The sequence below is a fragment of the Schistocerca gregaria genome, chromosome 1, assembly GCF_023897955.1.
Source record: "Schistocerca gregaria isolate iqSchGreg1 chromosome 1, iqSchGreg1.2, whole genome shotgun sequence".
Taxonomy (NCBI): domain Eukaryota; kingdom Metazoa; phylum Arthropoda; class Insecta; order Orthoptera; family Acrididae; genus Schistocerca; species Schistocerca gregaria.
Genome location: NC_064920.1, coordinates 752,649,169 through 752,666,330, shown reverse-complemented (window position 1 = coordinate 752,666,330; position 17,162 = coordinate 752,649,169). Strand labels below are relative to the sequence as shown.

Below are 17,162 nucleotides of genomic sequence, written 5' to 3'. Positions count from 1 at the left end.
TACAATGTCACTGATTATTATCTTGGACCTTACGCGGTATTTTCCTAAACGGCCGTTGCTTTCGTTCTTTTGTTGATATCTTCGGGTTATAATTTAGGCTTTCACTGTCTAATTTGTGTACCACATCTCATAGTTTATCTTCACTCTCCTGTATGGTTATCTGGTCGTCGGCAAAAACCATTGTATATAGAAATTTATCTGTTCCAGCTCTAACCTTGAGGTATTCTGTCCTTCGTCCATTCCCTGACCAGGTCGTTGATGTGGATGTTGAACGGTGTAGCCTTGCGTTACTCCTTGGCTTATCCCTACGTATTTGTAGTGACAGGTCTTTGTCAGTGTCTGTTCTTATTTTGGTGTTTTTATATAAACCTTGGCATCCTTTTGTCATGTGCTTGGGGAAACATCTTTCCTTCATTAATGAGGAGAGTTTTTTCTTTGCCTATGCATAGTCGATATGGTTTGAAACTCAATTCTCCTCTATTTTGTAAGACTTGTTTCAGTTTGGAAACATCATCTTTCTTTACGGAAGCTTGATTGAGTTCTAATGAAATTGAGTCCAAGAAGTTTCGAAGCCTTTCATTAATTATTTTCCTGTAGATCTTACAAGAAGCATACTGAAGATTGATTCCCCTGTGTCAGTTTTGCCTCCTTTTTTTTAAAAACAGTGAAATAACTTTATCACATCTCTATTTTTCTGGTACTTCACCTATGCGCCAAAATATGTTATAGAGATTGCTCATTCTGAATTCTAGAAATGTTCCACCGATATTATCAGTTCGGAGTTAATTCCATCTAATCCAGATGCTTTTCTGTTTTTTTTCTGAATCATATTTTGATGCCGATAGATGTTAGGTTTATCCATTCCTCTGCTCTTTTTTTCATTGGCTCTTCTGCGTCTGGATTACACCATAATTTCTAATTGTGACTTATCCACTTTTCTGAAGGAATGTTGTTTATATTTTTGCATTATCTTTATCGGTTCTTTATAGCCGTCTGAGCAGTTTTATGCTATTTCTTGTCTGCCAAGGATGTCATGTTCAACTCCTCTTATAAATGTATCCCATATAGACCATCTTGCCTGTCTTATGTTCTGTTTCGTTTCATTTCTGATTTTATTATATTCTCCTTTAGTTTCCCCAGTCTGTTACTGCAAGAACTTCCTATATGTTTTTTCTTTTCTATTTCTTTCTCTGTCTCTTCGCTTGATATTGTAAGTTTTCTTTTTCGACTCTTGTTATATTTCATTAGCGACCTATATTAAACTTTTAATGTTTGTCCACTCTTCAGTTATATCTGTACTTGATGGTATTTGATGGAGTAGCGTATTTAACTTGCACTTCTTGTTGGAACAGATGCATCTTAAAACTTTTGTTTGGATTTCTTTCGGTTTCCTCGTATTCTGTTTTTTCGACCTTTCCCACAGCTGGATCTTTGGTTTAACAAGATAATGTTGCTCTCTCGAGATTGTCTCGATATACACCTGGCGTCCGTTCCCCTTGAAGCTAGATTTTATTTACTGTTATATAATCAATAAAAGATCTGTGGTCTCGTGCAGTCCACGTGTATTTATATTTATCTTCTCTCTCTCTTTTAGTTGTATTGTTTACTTTCAGTTCATTAAAGGTAACCAACTGCTTCAGTTTTATTCCATTGGTGTAAACCGTAATTTTCCCGCTGTTGCCTATCAACGGGCGGATGGTTTCTTTACCTGTTCTTGCATTTTTGTCTCCTGGGAAGACGACGTGATGACCACTGTCTATTTCATGCTGGTTTTCCTGTAATTATTCGTAGTACTTACCAGTTTTTCCTTCTTTACGTCCTCTGTGTGAGTTCCTATTACTGTTAGATGTCCTCTATCAAGTCGCAGTCTCACTGTGATTTTTCATTTACTAGTATATACTGCCACAGGTCATCTTTTCATTGTCTATCAATTCTGTCACTCCAGTACATGCTCTTCGCTCAGTTGCTACTTCATTGTATAACATAAGATAATCTTCTGGGTATTTAACAGCTTTCAACTCCATTTTGGTTTCTGTAATCACTGCTCTACGGACATTACAATCTTTGATTAATTAGTTAAGCTTGGTCTCATTCATTCCCAGACCCTGCTGATACATTAATAAGGGGCGTAACTGCCAAAACATTGAATGCAAACATGCAAACGTGTATGCATTGTTTCAATATGACAAACAGCCAAAGTTGCAACACAGCTCTTTTTGTTATTTGATGATGGCTAGTTTCAAGTTTTTATTTACAATTTGTTACATTAGATATTACTGCACACAGAAAAAGATCACGACAATCGTTATCCAAAGGTGTACGATGCAAGTGACCACGAAATCGCATACAAACAGAAACTTTTCATTAATAAAAGATACAATTGGTTTTATTGTAATGTTTTGTTTGAGACTGTTTGTTTGCTCTGACCTATGCTTGTTTGTAAACGATGCCTCATGTAATGCTTCTGTGGGCCTTGAGTGGTGCTGTGTGTGTTTTCTTATTTAGAAATAGACGTCTTTTTTCGATTTACAAAACTCTGCATAAAAATAAAAAAATAGTTGTACAATTTCTTAGCGATGTGACCTACACAGTACTTTATTCATTATTTAGTTGTATTGGTGATGATTAAGGCATACTATAAAGACGTCCGATAGGGGCGTCACGTGCAGAAAAGTTTCCTCTTGATACATTTTTGTATCCGGTTTCAAGGTCAGTTTTACTGTACGCCTTTGTATAATGATTGTCTTGATTTTTTGCTGTGAGAAGTAATTTTTATTCTTAATTTCGTTCATCATTGATATCCTTGAACATAGGACGGGATAGGCAAACAGAACCTGGAAGGACAGGCCCAAAATTGTCATAATTTATCATTTACAAAATTATATTTAATTTTTAATAAACATAATATTTCAACAAACTGCGTTAACAATACGTGCCAAAAAATAAGATCTGGAATATGCCACTTTAGATTAATCAATAATTAAAGTCAGTGACACCATAATGGAATAAAAAAGATTTTTTATAATTTAAAAAAGTATCAAACTGAGCTCTAGAAGCTGTAAATTTACAGTTAATTTTTTAATGGCAGTTAAATAAAAGATTTTCCTAAAACCTATTCCCCATGCCGTCAACAGACAATCTTAGCATTAAGGTAGGTAGATTCAAACAGCCTTAACAAACGATCTACGTCTGGAAAAGAGGAACAATAGACAAATTTTCTTCAAAACTGAAAGTATTAACATGACACAGGGTGATGTTATGTTAAAACATTAATTATTAAAAATCAGGACTTTAACAATAAGGCTCACTACCAATCAAAGTGAAATAAGTATAACTGACTGAATTTAATGCTCACAATAAGCTGAAACGTGACGTCTACATATACAGGTACTTCTTAAAAGAATAACCTTTAGGCGGGAAAGAGAAAAGCTGATCAAACTCAACTTAATCTGCAGACAGCCGACATAAACAAACTTGCGCTCCACGGTGTGGCGTCGCCCCGGTTACCGGCCGTTACCGCAAACACAGAGTTCTCACACCAACAGCCATTCCGCTCAGGGCAAGCACGCCACAATCACGCGAGGATCCGAACTTCAGGAGTACACTTAGCAAAAGCTGTCGACCACAATACCGTAGCCTAAGCACAAATAAATTAAGCCAAGATAACTGAAGCCTCTTCTAATGTTACTCGACAAAAGGCCCCTTTAGAAGCTAATGCTAACAAGCAGAAAATTATTCATTCATCTACGCATTTACCTGTACAAGTTTTAACATAACAGGGGAGTTAAAAACAAGAAAATTTTACATCATCACTCGCCATTGTATCTCAGATATGAAAGCTAACTCAAGCGAGACAAGACGAAGTGAACAAATTAAAGTCAAGAAAACATACTTTAAATGTAAGATCTTACCAACACAGATCTGGCAAAGGGCCGTTAATGCAGTTAATGTCTTGAAGGATCCTTATGCCTTACTACTATAATGGATGGTATTTACCATAACGTCTTAGCCATCAAGAGATACATCAAAGTCTTAAGCTTGCACAATAGTGTTTAAAACTATTCAAACACATATCAACAGTGGCCTCAAAAATAACAAACTTTAATTTTAAGAAAACATATATCTCTATAAAATAATAAATGAGATGCAATACATTTTAAAACAATCCCTAATTACTAATTAATCTTTCGCTTTTACGTCACAACTTGGCTCATAAAACGTCATAATTCCCAAAATTTCATATGGTGGACTAAATATAGTAACGCCCTCTGAATAAACCTTGTGGTAAGTGTTTCATCAAATTAAATTGCAAAAAATCTCAGGGAGCCATGCAAGGCAGAAACCGGGTAAGCAGACAGGTAAATAAAACCGACCGTTGTACAAGTAGTGCTGTCCAGTCCAAACACTTAAAATTCAGTCAACGAACGAACGGCCAAATCCGCAATTACGGTAATCCAGCACAACCGGTGGCGACTCGCAACCACACAGTGGCTGTAGCTCCCGGCGGGCTCTCTGGGCTTGTTTTTCACGTCCCCACGGAAACGTTAAGTCCAGAGATACTACACGACAATCCTACCACCTATCGACATGCCAGTAAATCAGACAATTAAACGAGCCAAAGATTCGGCACGGCTCAGTCATATTAGACGCTACAGAAAAGTCTGTAACTGTGTCACTCATGATTTAAATAATAAAAACTGCACCATTTACTTATGTTTTGATGCTTAGTACAAGGGGTTTCGAGAATCTGATATGCACAAATGCTCTTGAAAATGGGAATAGATTCTGGAAATGGGTTGTGCTAAGCATCAAAACGTAAGTAACTGGAGCAGTTTTCATTATTTATATGATGAATATTTATTCTGATTGGATGGTATGTATTTCGATAAGTTAGACATTGCCCATTATGACACGCATTGGCTGTTTGGTAAGTTGTGTAACAAATTTTAATTTTAGCCTATAGTTTCATAGATTGATCTGAGTATCGGTTATAAATAAAAATATGAAACCAGTCATCATCAAGTAATGAAAAGAGCTATTTTGCAATTTTGGTTGCTTGTCATGTTCAAATAATACCTCGAGTTGCTGACCCTACAATACCCTAGCGTGCTGGAAATCATTAAGTCCATGAAATGCGTTGTACAGGTGCTGGATCTCAGTTTGTGTGATGGAGTTCCACGCCTGTAGCTCTTGACCGGTCAATATAGGGACGGTTAATGCTGATTGTGAATGTTGCTAGAGTTCTCATTTCGTGATGTCCCATACGTGCCCGATTGCAGACAGATCTGGTGATCGAGCAGGCCAAGGCAACATGTCGACAATCTGTAGAGCTTGGTCGGCTACAACAGCGTTATATGGGCGTGCGTTATCCTGTTGTAAAACACCACCTTAAATACTATTCAGCCGTGCAGGGTAGCCGCACGGTCTCAGGCGCCTTGCCACGGTTCCCGTGCCTCCCCCGTAGGAGGTTCGAATCCTCCCTAGGGAATGGGTGTATGTGTTGTCCTTAGCGTAACGTTAATTTAAGTTAGATTGAGTAGTACGTCTATACAAGGGCGATGTACTTGAGGACAATATTATGGGAATAGAAGAGGATGTAGATGAAGATGAAATGGGAGATATGATACTGTGTGAAGAGTCTGACAGAGCACTGAAAGACCTGAGTCGAAACAAGGCCCCCGGAGTAGAAAACATTCCATTAGAATTATTGACAGCCTTGGGAGAGCCAGTCCTGACAAAACTCTACCATCTGGTGAGCAAAATGTATGAGACAGGCGAAATACCCTCAGACTTCAAGAAGAATATAATAATTCCAATCCCAAAGAAAGCAGGTGTTGACAGATGTGAAAATTACCGAACTATCAGTTTAATAAGTCACGCGAATTCTCTATAGGCGAATGGAAAAACTGATAGAAGCTGACCTCGGGGAAGATTAGTTTCGATTCCGTAGAAATGTTGGAACACGTGTGGCAATACTGACCCTACGACTTATCTTAGAAGAAAGATTAAGGAAAGGCAAACCTACGTTTCTAGCATTTGTAGACTTAGAGAAAGCTTTTGACAATGTTGATTGGAATACTTTCTTTCAAATTCTGAAGATGGCAGGGGTAAAATACAGGGAGCGAAAGGCTATTTACAATTTGTACAGAAAGCAGATGGCAGTTATAAGAGTCGAGGGGTATGGAAGGGAAGCAGTGGTTGGGAAAGGAATGAGACAGGGTTTCAGCCTCTCCCCGATGTTATTCAATCTGATAATTGAAAAAGCAATAAAGGGTAGTCGAATTAAGTCAGGTGCTGCTGAGGAAATTAGATTAGGAAATGAGACACTTAAAGTAGTAAAGGAGTTTTGCTATTTGGGGAGCAAAATAACTGACGACGGTGAAGTAGAGAGGATATAAAATGTAGACTGCCAAGGGGGAGGAAAGCGTTTCTGAAGAAGAAAAAAAAATTAACATCGAGTATAGATTTAAATGTGAGGGAGTCGTTTCTGAAAGTATTTGTATGGACTGTAGCCATGTACGGAAGTGAAACGTGGACGATAAATAGCTTAGACAAGAAGAGAATAGAAGCTTTCGAAATGTGGTGCTACAGAAGTATGCTGAAGATTAGATGGGTTGATCACATAACTAATGAGGAGGTATTGAGTAGAATTGGGGTGAAGAGGAGTTTGTGGCACAACTTGACTAGAAGAAGGGATCGGTTGGTAGGACATGTTCTGAGGCACTGACGGATCACCAATTTAGAATTGAAAGGCAGCGTCGAGGGTAAAAATCGTAGAGGGAGGCCAAGATACACTAAGCAGATTCAGAAGGATGTAGGCTGCAGTAGGTACTGGGAGATGATGAAGCTTGCACAGGATAGGGTAGCATGGATAGCTGCATCAACCCATCTCAGGACTGAAGACCACAACAACAACAAGTAGTAAGTAAGCCTAGGGACCGATGACCTCAGCAATTTGGTCCCATAGGAATTTTACCACAAATTTCAAAATTTTCTAAATATAGTTCATGAATGTCAACACAACAGTTCGACTCACCAGACTGACGAACAAATTTGCAATCAGGGTGCGTGGGATAATCAAAAGAGTGCTGCTGCTATCATACGAAATCGCATTCCAGATCATAGCTCCACGTGTACATCCGATGTGTCTAGCATGCAGAAAGGTTGGTTGCAGGCCTTCAACTGGCTTCATTCTAACCAACACACGACCATCTCTGGCACCGAGACAAAAATAGCTTTCATCAGAAAACACAACAGATCCCCACCAATGAGCTCTCGCTTGACACCACTGAAATCGCAAATGGCGGTGGTATTGGGTCAGTGGAATGCTCGCCACAGGGCGTCTGGCTCGGAGCTGTCCTTGGAGTAACCGATTTGTAACAGTTCGTTGTGTCAGTGTGGTGCCAACTGCTGTCAAATTGCTGCGGCAGATGCAGTACGATACCCTACAGCCATACACTGGTCTTTTTTCTCGGTGGTGCCACGTGGCCGTCCGGATTCCGGTCTTCTTGCGACTGATTATCCTCCTGACCACCGCTGCCAGCAGGCATGTACAGTGGCTTCATTCTTGATAACGCAATGTGGCAGAAGAAACATTCAGGTTATCGTAGCTCTATTGCAAGACGTCGTTCAAGCTCATTGAGGTGTTGATAGTGGAGTCTTTGTAGCCCAAAAAATGTTCTTGACTAACATTAAGTCACCACGTCCAATTTTAAAGGTAAGCAATGCTCAAGCCCGTCACATCGTTTTTTTAACGCAAACATGATTTGCATCCTCGTCGTGGCGTTACTATCGGAAGAACAGGCTGGATTTCGTAAGGGAGATGAACCAGAGATCAAATTTGTCAAAGTTCGGTGGGTTATGGAAAAGGTAAGAGAATTCCACAAAGACATGTACCACTGTTTTATTGGTTATTCCGAAGCCTTTGTTCTGTGTCGGTCACAATAAATTGTTGGAAATACTCAAAAATATGGGGGTACCAGATCACCTCATTAATCTCATACAGAGTTTATATACTCTGACGAAGGAGCCACGGTGAGAATTATGTATGGAGGAACTAAATGAATCAAGATTCAGAAAGGGGTACGGCAAGGTTGCATATTATCACCTTACTTATTTAGTCTGTAACAGATGAGGTTATGAGGAATGTCGGGCTATATGAAGAAGAAAACGGAATGAAAGTAACTGGGATAAATATTAACAATCTCATACACACAGATGTTTCTATACTATTCGCAGAAAGCGAAGAAGAGTTAAAGACTGTCTTATGCTAAATGTCAAGAAAACGAAAAATATGGCAACTGCACCTACCATTTTATGGCATATAGGAGGAGAAACAATGGAGGTAGTGTCTACGTTCAATTATCTCGGTTCCCAGATTTTGCTGATAGTAAATGCAGCTACGAAATCAGGAGACACTTGCTGCTTGGTAGAAAGGCAGTATCGAACCTCGACAAAGTTTTAAGAAGTAGAGTTATAATTTTGGTAGCAAAGATCCGTATTGTAAAGGCTATGGTTTTGCCAGTTGTAATGTGTGGACGTGAGACTTGGACCATTAGAAAGTCGGAACGGCGAAGAATAGACTCCTTTGAAGCATGGTGGTGGAGGAAACTTCTTAGAGTCCCATGGATACTAAAACAAAAGCTGACCTACTTTGGACACATCACGAGAAGACATCTTTCACTGGAAAAACTCTAATCTTGGGGAAGATCGAAGGCACTAGAAGGAGAGGGCGTCAGAGGATGAGATGGACAGATGGCATCACAGAAGTGATGTGTTCCAACCTGGAACGCCTGCAGGAGGAAGTGCAGGACAGAAGAAATTGGCGTGCTTTGGTCCGTGGGGTGACGGAGGGTCGGAAGCGGCTTAACGAATAGAGAGAGAGAGTCCCTCTACTAGCGCCACTGATATTACGCACCTGGCACAGAGTTTGAATGTACGTCATATTTCAGGTGCACAGACACTCCTAGCAACTTTCCTTTATGTCGCACCACTGCTTCTTGGTGTTTCGATTTTTTTCGTCAGTATATTGTTCTGGACACCTGATTGCATACATCCTTATGCAGTTATTGTAAGATTATTACAGGTGAAGGCCGATAATTTTTACTATGGAACTTGAGAAATGAGTACATTAGCGCGTTGTAGCGTGACGGTATCTACGATAAACTGGGATGTCTCGTTACATTACGCTTGATTCATTGAAAAACAATAGAACTTCGCGTATATAAAGTATGATACAAAATAAAGAGGAACTCAAACTCCACATGAGGTAGAGGTTGACCTAGAATAATGCAGCAATCCGGAAAGACAATTGCCAATAATAAGCGCTGAATATATCGTTGTATCAGATGGACACACATTATCAAGCCACGGAAAACAACTTGGATAGCATCAGAACGCTACCAGAAACGTCAAGCAAAAAATGTGTATCTCAGAAGCGAGGCCAAGTATACCAGACACGGGCAGACAGCAGATCTGAGTTGACCCGGAAAGTGGGTTGACGTCGGCAGATACGGCTTGACAAAAGATGCGGTGGATTAGGAGCTGTTGCCGTGTCACTAGGGCCTCCCGTCGGGTATACCGTTCGCCGGGTGCAACTCCTTCTATTTGACGCCAGTTCGGCAACTTGCGCATCGATGGGGATGAAATGACGGTTATTAGGATAACAAACCACCCAGTCCTTGAGCGGAGAAAATCTCTGATCCAGCCGGGAATCGAACCCGGGCCCTTAGAACTGACAGTCAGTCGCGCTGACCACTTTTTTTTTTAATCTCATTTTGTTCGCATGTGTTCGTTGCATCTGCTCGGGGCGGACGTCGTAAGACATCCATTTATGTTTGTTGTTGATCGATTGACTCAGTTTTTTTATTACAGAGGACACGTAACCCTCTGACCGAACACGCTGAGCTACCGTGCCGGCTATAAAAATGTGGAACGCTTCACGATTTTGCGTGTCATCCTTGCGCAGGGGCCATGCTAATCTTCTCTGTATCGTTCCAATTTTAGTATATGTACCGCCGAAGCGAGTGCCTCGGTGAATACAAAGATCCTATTTTATTCTCTTTTGCTCGTTGTATTTGCTCGGGGCGGACGTCGTAAGACACCCGTTTTGGTTCGTTGTTGATCGGTGAACTCAGTTTTTTATTACAGAGGGCAGATAACCCTCTGACCGAACACGCTTTTTTTTTTTTTTTTTATCAGATTGACTTGGTATATTTCACGAGAATTCAGACAACCATAGTCAAATCATCATTTAATATTAGCTGCAAAAAAGAAAATCAACAAATTAGGTGAAACACAAAACATTTCTTCTGAAGGGGAAGACCAACCCGTTACCCCACCCGTATGAATTTTGGGTGTATATATATACATGCAAAAGAGAGAGAAAAAAAAATTACGAGAAAATACAACAAGGGAGGGGACTCGAGCTCAGGGAAGAAACAGGAATCACAGGGGAACTTAACCAACACCTTGACGGTTAAACACAAGAAAAAGCATATTCGCAAAAAGCGTTCGGTATTGTGGTAACCGCTGCCATTTCCAATGCGCAGTTGACAAATAATGGTGAAAAACGCGGGGATCTGGGTCATTACCGCCTTGAATGACGTAATGGACATAGTAACCCAAGAGCCAGACAATCGTGTTCGTTTTCGTCTGAGGAAAATAAGAGATGTCCGGATGTAAGAAGATGTCGTCTGGGAATGCGGTTTCAGGCCCTCTAGTAAGAAAAGCTAATTGACGGCGGACCCAGAGCCAATGATCCCGTCCGCAAGCAACTAGCCTGTGAAGTAAGGTGTCAGTTTGATGACATGCCTCACACTGATCAGTCGGACGAAGGCCAATACGAAAAAGACGATCACCAGTAGGTATCAGACGGTAAATGACCTTATACCACGTTGAAACAATCTCCATCGGCAAAATGGGAAGACTAAGATGAGACCAGACCGTTTTCCATGACGTTGACGGGGAAGCAAGTTCAACAGAAGAAGGGAAACATGCTGTACCCCAACGGATTTGTAGCATGTTGGTAGTAATATGCGTCATAGAAAGTATATCAGCACCCAGAATACCGACAAGTACAAAGTATTCACGAATGTGCCGCAATTTAGGATTAATCCGTCCAACATCAACAGGAGGGGTCAGACTGGCCGGCCGGAGGCGGGAAAGTAAACGAGAGGTGACTGAATGCGGAGCCCGCGTACAGGTTAAAACATTGCGGCGGGCAAATAAGATGGACGTCTTCACTTTGATATCTGAAAGACCCAATCCTCCAAGCTTCCGAGGCCTGGCCACAACTTCATACCGGACACGGAAGACATGGCGGCGCCACAGAAATCGACTAGACAGCTGTTTCAGCCTGCGGGCCATCATCGCGGGAAGCGGGAAGACCTGCGCAACGTAGTATATTTTACTGAAGACATAGGTCTCTAAAACCCGTGCCTTGTGAAGGAGGCTAAGGGAACGGCGGTCATGTTCAAGGATCGCCCCGTGAACACGACTCGTAACCTCACGCCAATTTAGTGCCGCCATTTTGATCGGATTACGATCCACTATGATCCCCAAGGTCTTATGGCGATCGACAACCGTCGCCCAAGGAATGACGACATGATCAAAGCCTCTCAACGGCAGGAACGTGCATTTGCGATCATTAATGCGAGCACCAGCAAGACCACAAAATGAATCCAAGGTATCCTTAAGCCGCGGTATGTCCTCGGCATTTCGTACTAAAACCATGACGTCATCGGCATATGCACGGACTGCAAAAATTTCCCCCAATATATTCCAGCCACGTAAGTGCATGGTGAGATGGCGAAGTAAGGGCTCTAAGGATAGAACAAAAAGTGACATGGATAAGGGGCTTCCCTGGGGTAACCCCCGTCTGATCGATATCCGGGGGGTAGGGTGACCGTTCACAATCACCGAGACACTGATACCGGTAAAAAGATTAGTTAAGACTTGTCGAGCATCATTATTAAAGCCGACAGCGGTGAGCACTCTCGATAAAAAATCATGGCTGACGCGATCGAAAGCTTTTTGGAAATCAAGAAAAAGCAAAGCCCCTGGGATATTAGCGGCAGCCGCCACCGAGATTACATCGCGACATTCGAGAACGGAAGTCAGTATCGTGCGTCCAGGCACACAGCTTTGGTGGGCGGCAATAATGGTATCGAGCAGCTTAGAGAGACGGATATTAATTGCTCGAGCGACAAGTTTATAATCAAAGTTAAGGAGAGTAATAGGACGGAGGGAATCTATTGCAGGTCGACCTGTGGATTTCGGGAGGAGGACCATTCTGCCTTCCTGAAAAGGAACAGGAAGTGAGACTCCCCGCATCACTTCATTTACCATTGACGTTAAGGTGTCACCAATGAGCGGCCAAAATTGAACATAGAACTCCTTAGGAATACCATCTAATCCAGGCGACTTGCGGGACTGCGATCCTGCAACAACATCATATATGTCATCCTTCTGAAAGGGACGCAGAAAGGCGTCGTTTAATTGAGGAGTGACGACGCGAGGCAGCAAGGAGGTAAAGTCGTCAAGAGAGGTTTCCGCCGGGACATGAGTATCGTACAGATCAGTAAAATAGGTGTAAACGAAGTCAGAAATGTCACGGTGAGAGGTGAACACGCGGCCGTCAGCGGTTGTGAGGGAGGCAAGGCACCCACGTTTCCGGCGCGACCGTAAACGGACTAGATGGTAGAGTGACGTCAGTTCCTCTTGTAGAAGGGAACGTGGTTGAGACCTCGTCCGCAGGCCCTCCATTTGAATGCGTTTGAGCTGCAGCAATTTGGCTTTGATGCGCTGTATATCAGTAACCCGGAGGGGAGCATGCGTAGCACTATCGTACAGTTGACGTAAGACAGAATAGTAAAATTCTTGCGTTCGTCGATCTTCTGCCACCTTCGCAGCCCCAAAACGCATGAGAGCCCTACGGATGTGTGGTTTTGCATACAGTGTCCACCATGCCACGATAGACGGGTGCCGGTCCATAGTACGAGAACAACGAGTCCAAATGTCCTCCAGGACGATACCAAGGGAGGTATCTTGCAAATACGCGATATTGAGCATCCAAGGAGGACGAAACAATTTTACCGGTTGTCGCTCGTAATTAAACGTAACGGCTACAGCGCAATGATCAGTAAAACAGGCTGGTATCACATCAACAGCCAGAAGTTGCCCACACAAGGAATCGGAAAGGTAAAAGCGATCGAGGCGACTGCTAGACGTGGGAGTAAAGTAGGTATGTCGCACAAGTGTAGGATAACGAGAAACCCACACGTCACGCAGGTGCAAGGAGCGCACAAGGTCGTCGAGTTCTTTACTGAAATTAAAATTAGGAGACTGATCTACCGGCCGTAGAACACAATTGAAGTCCCCACCTAAAATTATCTTTGTCGGGGATTTACGAAGCAGGTAAATGACTTCTTCTTTATAGAAACTCGAGCGTGCGGTAGTACAACCCGAACCAGAAGGGGCATAAAGAAGGAGTAAACTGAGATCATAAAACGTGCACCCGATCCCCCTTCCACTGTCGAGTACTTCGAAATTCATCAACGGAATGCCTTCTCTATAAAACAAGGCAGTGCCCGTAGAAAGTTCGGAAGCGACATTAAAAAACGTCGAGAACCCAGGAATGGAAAACTGGTCGAATAGGACTTCCTGTAAAAAAACAACATCTGCCCCAGACTGATAGATAAACTGTCGCAAAGCGGCGAGCCGAAGCTCAGAACATATTCTGTTAATATTCAGAGTAAGAAATGTATATGCTTGCATGGAACTTCAACCTAGAAAGAAAAACAAAGATCGGTAGAGAGCCGTCAGCTGACGGAGCAGCATACAAGTAATCATACCAGAAACAAGCGCTGAACCACAGAGAGGAAAACTACGAAACAGAACCCTCATCTTCCCACTGCTTTTTCTTCGGCCGTGACGCGGCTCTCCGTGGCTGTTTACGGATTCGACTGCGGCTCCGCGGTGCCGACGCTGCAGCGTTCGGCTGCGTAGGAGCATCATGTAGACATTCCGTGTCAGATTGCGAGAGAGAGGCCTCTACATCCCACTCGTCCGCAGACATGGGTTCACGGTGGGACAGTTGGTGAATAACAACGGGATCCACTGGCTCTGGAGAATCAATCAGTTGTTTGATGGGAGGAGGCTGTGACCCAGAGGGGGCGACAGAAATTCCAGAAGGGGGATGCGAAACAGAGTCAATAGGAGAAGTGTCAGAGAGCACCGGAGAAGACACGTGGCAACCAGAAGCAGGTTCCGTCACGGGCGTCTCCGAAGAGACTGCCGCGGTAGCAGGAACAACGTCAGATAAGGTGTCAGGGAGCTTCTGCAAAGGCATGATAGCACCTGTGGTTTCCTCATCCACGATTTCCGACTGAGAAAGAGAGTCCTTTACCGGAGGCCCATCGGAAGGGCGAGCCAATAAGGAAGATTCATCAGCCGCATCATCCTGTGTTCGCCGACGCTTGTTGTGAGAAATCAGCGCGGGAACATCGGAATTAAGGGCAGCAACATCCCTACTCAAGGACAACGGGGGAAAATCACGGCCGTTGTCGGGCAACGGATCACTGCGTCCCTCAGTAACAGTGAGCGATTCAGTCCGAGATCCTTGCGGGAGAAGATCAGCTAAAGTCAATTTTTTACGCTGTTCGTATGTAGGTTTTAATACCACCACACGCCGCGGACAATTAGTACGGAAATGACCAGTTTCATTACAATAATAACATGTTCCTTCCTGGCCACTGTACGTGATATGGACCCTATAACCACATACCTGTAGGTGAGAAGGAATAGGTTTTTTGACCACCATTTCCACCGACCGAATACCACTATATACCTGTAAGCGGTGCTGAGCAGACCAGCGTTCCTTTCGAATATGGCGTACGTCCCCATAAGGAAGCAAAACGGACTTCAGAAAAGAGTCGTCAACCTCGGGCGGAAGGTTAAATACCCGAACATTCGTATATATCACTTCTGCATTTGCCAAGAGAACCATACTAGTGGAACCATCACGGTGCGTAAAGGGTACCTGAGAACCATGACGAGAAAGTAGCCTATCAACCTGGAGCGGGTCAAGAAACTTAACAAAAAACACATATAATTCGCTGTCGAAATATGCGGTATGCACCTGATCAGTAGTGACCTTAACTGTATCGACTAACCAGTCATGTATCTCCAAAGAACCGGGCTGGACGTGACGCGTGGATTTGTCAAAGGTAAAACTGACTGTACCTGTACGCGGAACTTTCGTGGGAACCATGGTGGACATCACGGCGAGAGACGACGCCGCGACAGGAAGGGCCGCACGAACACCGAACACCAGCCGACAACCAGCGATGCGACGCGCACGGAGACCAACACGGCACTAAACTGACAGGAGGAAAACACGCTGCGCTACGGTAGAGGCGGAACTAAGAGCACGACCTAGTCGCCCGACGCGCGAAGCGAGAGTCGTAACGCTGAGCTACCGTGCCGGCGACCACTCAGCTACCGGGGGCCAACAGGAGCTGTTAATTTTATTTGAACAAATGGGATAGAGAACAGAGGGAAGACAGCATGAGAAAATTCTAAGAGAAAAGTGACGTATGGTAGTAGTGATATGTGCAAGTTTATTTTGACTAAGAGAACAAACGTGGCGCAATCTGATAAAAAAGTGCCTGTTATTCGTTTGTGTCAAAAATAAAGTGAAATCCAAATACGAACAATAATAGGAAGTGATTATAAATATTACTGATATTTTTCAACGTAGACTACAGGCAACTAATTTCCGTACAGACAGAAACTCCTCACACACCAAGTCATCACAAGGTGACAAAAGACCAGACTAATTACTGTACAGAAGCTACCACAAATTTCTCCAAACGAAGAGGACGTCTCTTCATGATACCTTAATTATACTCAAGTTGTTTGCATGGCGCAGGGACAATAAATAATTTTAATTTGCAGTTCAGTTCAGATTCAAAGCGCAGTGAGTTTTTTTAATCTAAATAGCAGTCAGAGTAAGTAACATAGACTGTTACAAAATTTTCGTTATGTGCAGACAGTGATAATTTTCCGACAAGGACCAAAGGCAGATTATGCAATTGGTTTAAAATGAGGAATATGAGGAAGATAAAATTAAGGATATTATACTGGATTATCAGATTCAACAGTGATACAAGGATGGGGCTTGTTATACTAGTCAAGACAAATGAAGTAACAGCATACCCGTTATAGCAGGGGTCACAGTTTGTCTGTGTTGATGCAAACATTCAAATGCACTAACTGTTACATACAGTGCTGCTCGCATATCAATAGTTTTGTTTTCTTACGTTGACTGATGGTAAGTAAGCTATTGCATGTTCATTAACATCAGCTACTATTCCGTCTCTGTCTGGAAAAGCTATGGCATGTGAAATAACATCAGCTACCCTCACGTCTCTGTCTAGGTAAGCAGCTCCACTTCTGAGCAGTGCGTACGGAGGGACGTGGCCTGGAGCAAGCACTTATACGTTGTGCTATTGAAGTAGCTATGCATTATACAATGTATAAAGGTAGAAACGGAAAACGTAAAGAATCACTTTGTTGTCCGTCTGTCTGTCTAACTGTTCAATATCCCATTTCTTAGGTGCGGGTGGACGCATGAAGTTGAAATTTATGTCACATATTAATGTCTACCTTCCTTTGGCGATGCGAGAAAGTGAAGCATCTACGTCAATGAAATCAATAGATACGGCTACTTATGTCACGTGTCTTCGTAAACTCTATCATCAAAACCTACAGGGTACTTTCCGTTGAGTAGAATCATTAAACTTGGCACGAAGCAAGATTTCACAGCGCAACAAAAGGAAAAAAAATACGAAAACTGTTAATGTCTAATCATATCACATGAGAAAACATTCTTTTTATTGTCATTTGCCATAAGATTTTCTTGTTTGCCTGTCCGTCTGTTAAGACCCCTTTTTTCTCTTTTGGCGTATAAAATTAAAATTTATTTCACTTACCAAGGTCTATGATCCCTTGGTGGCGTAAAAAAATTTAAGTTTCCTAGTCAATGCTGTCAAAAGATTCGGCTCGTTATGTCACATATTTTGATACTAGAAAACTCACTCATCAAAACCTACAGGGTACTTCCTCTTGATGTAGAGTCATGATATGTGGCAAGAACAAAG

The 17,162-nt window shown here is 42.5% G+C and overlaps 1 protein-coding gene and 1 non-coding gene across 3 annotated transcripts in view; one reads left to right on the top strand and one right to left on the bottom strand.

Annotated features, from left to right (window-relative positions):
• The window catches only part of LOC126267692 (probable 3',5'-cyclic phosphodiesterase pde-5), a 1,251,264-nt gene that overhangs the window by 469,018 nt on the left and 765,084 nt on the right, over window positions 1–17,162 (top strand). The gene's annotated exons all lie outside the window — the stretch shown is intronic.
• Window positions 9,923–10,029, bottom strand: LOC126286365 (U6 spliceosomal RNA). The gene has a single exon (XR_007551689.1). It is a non-coding gene; the product is annotated as a U6 spliceosomal RNA (small nuclear RNA).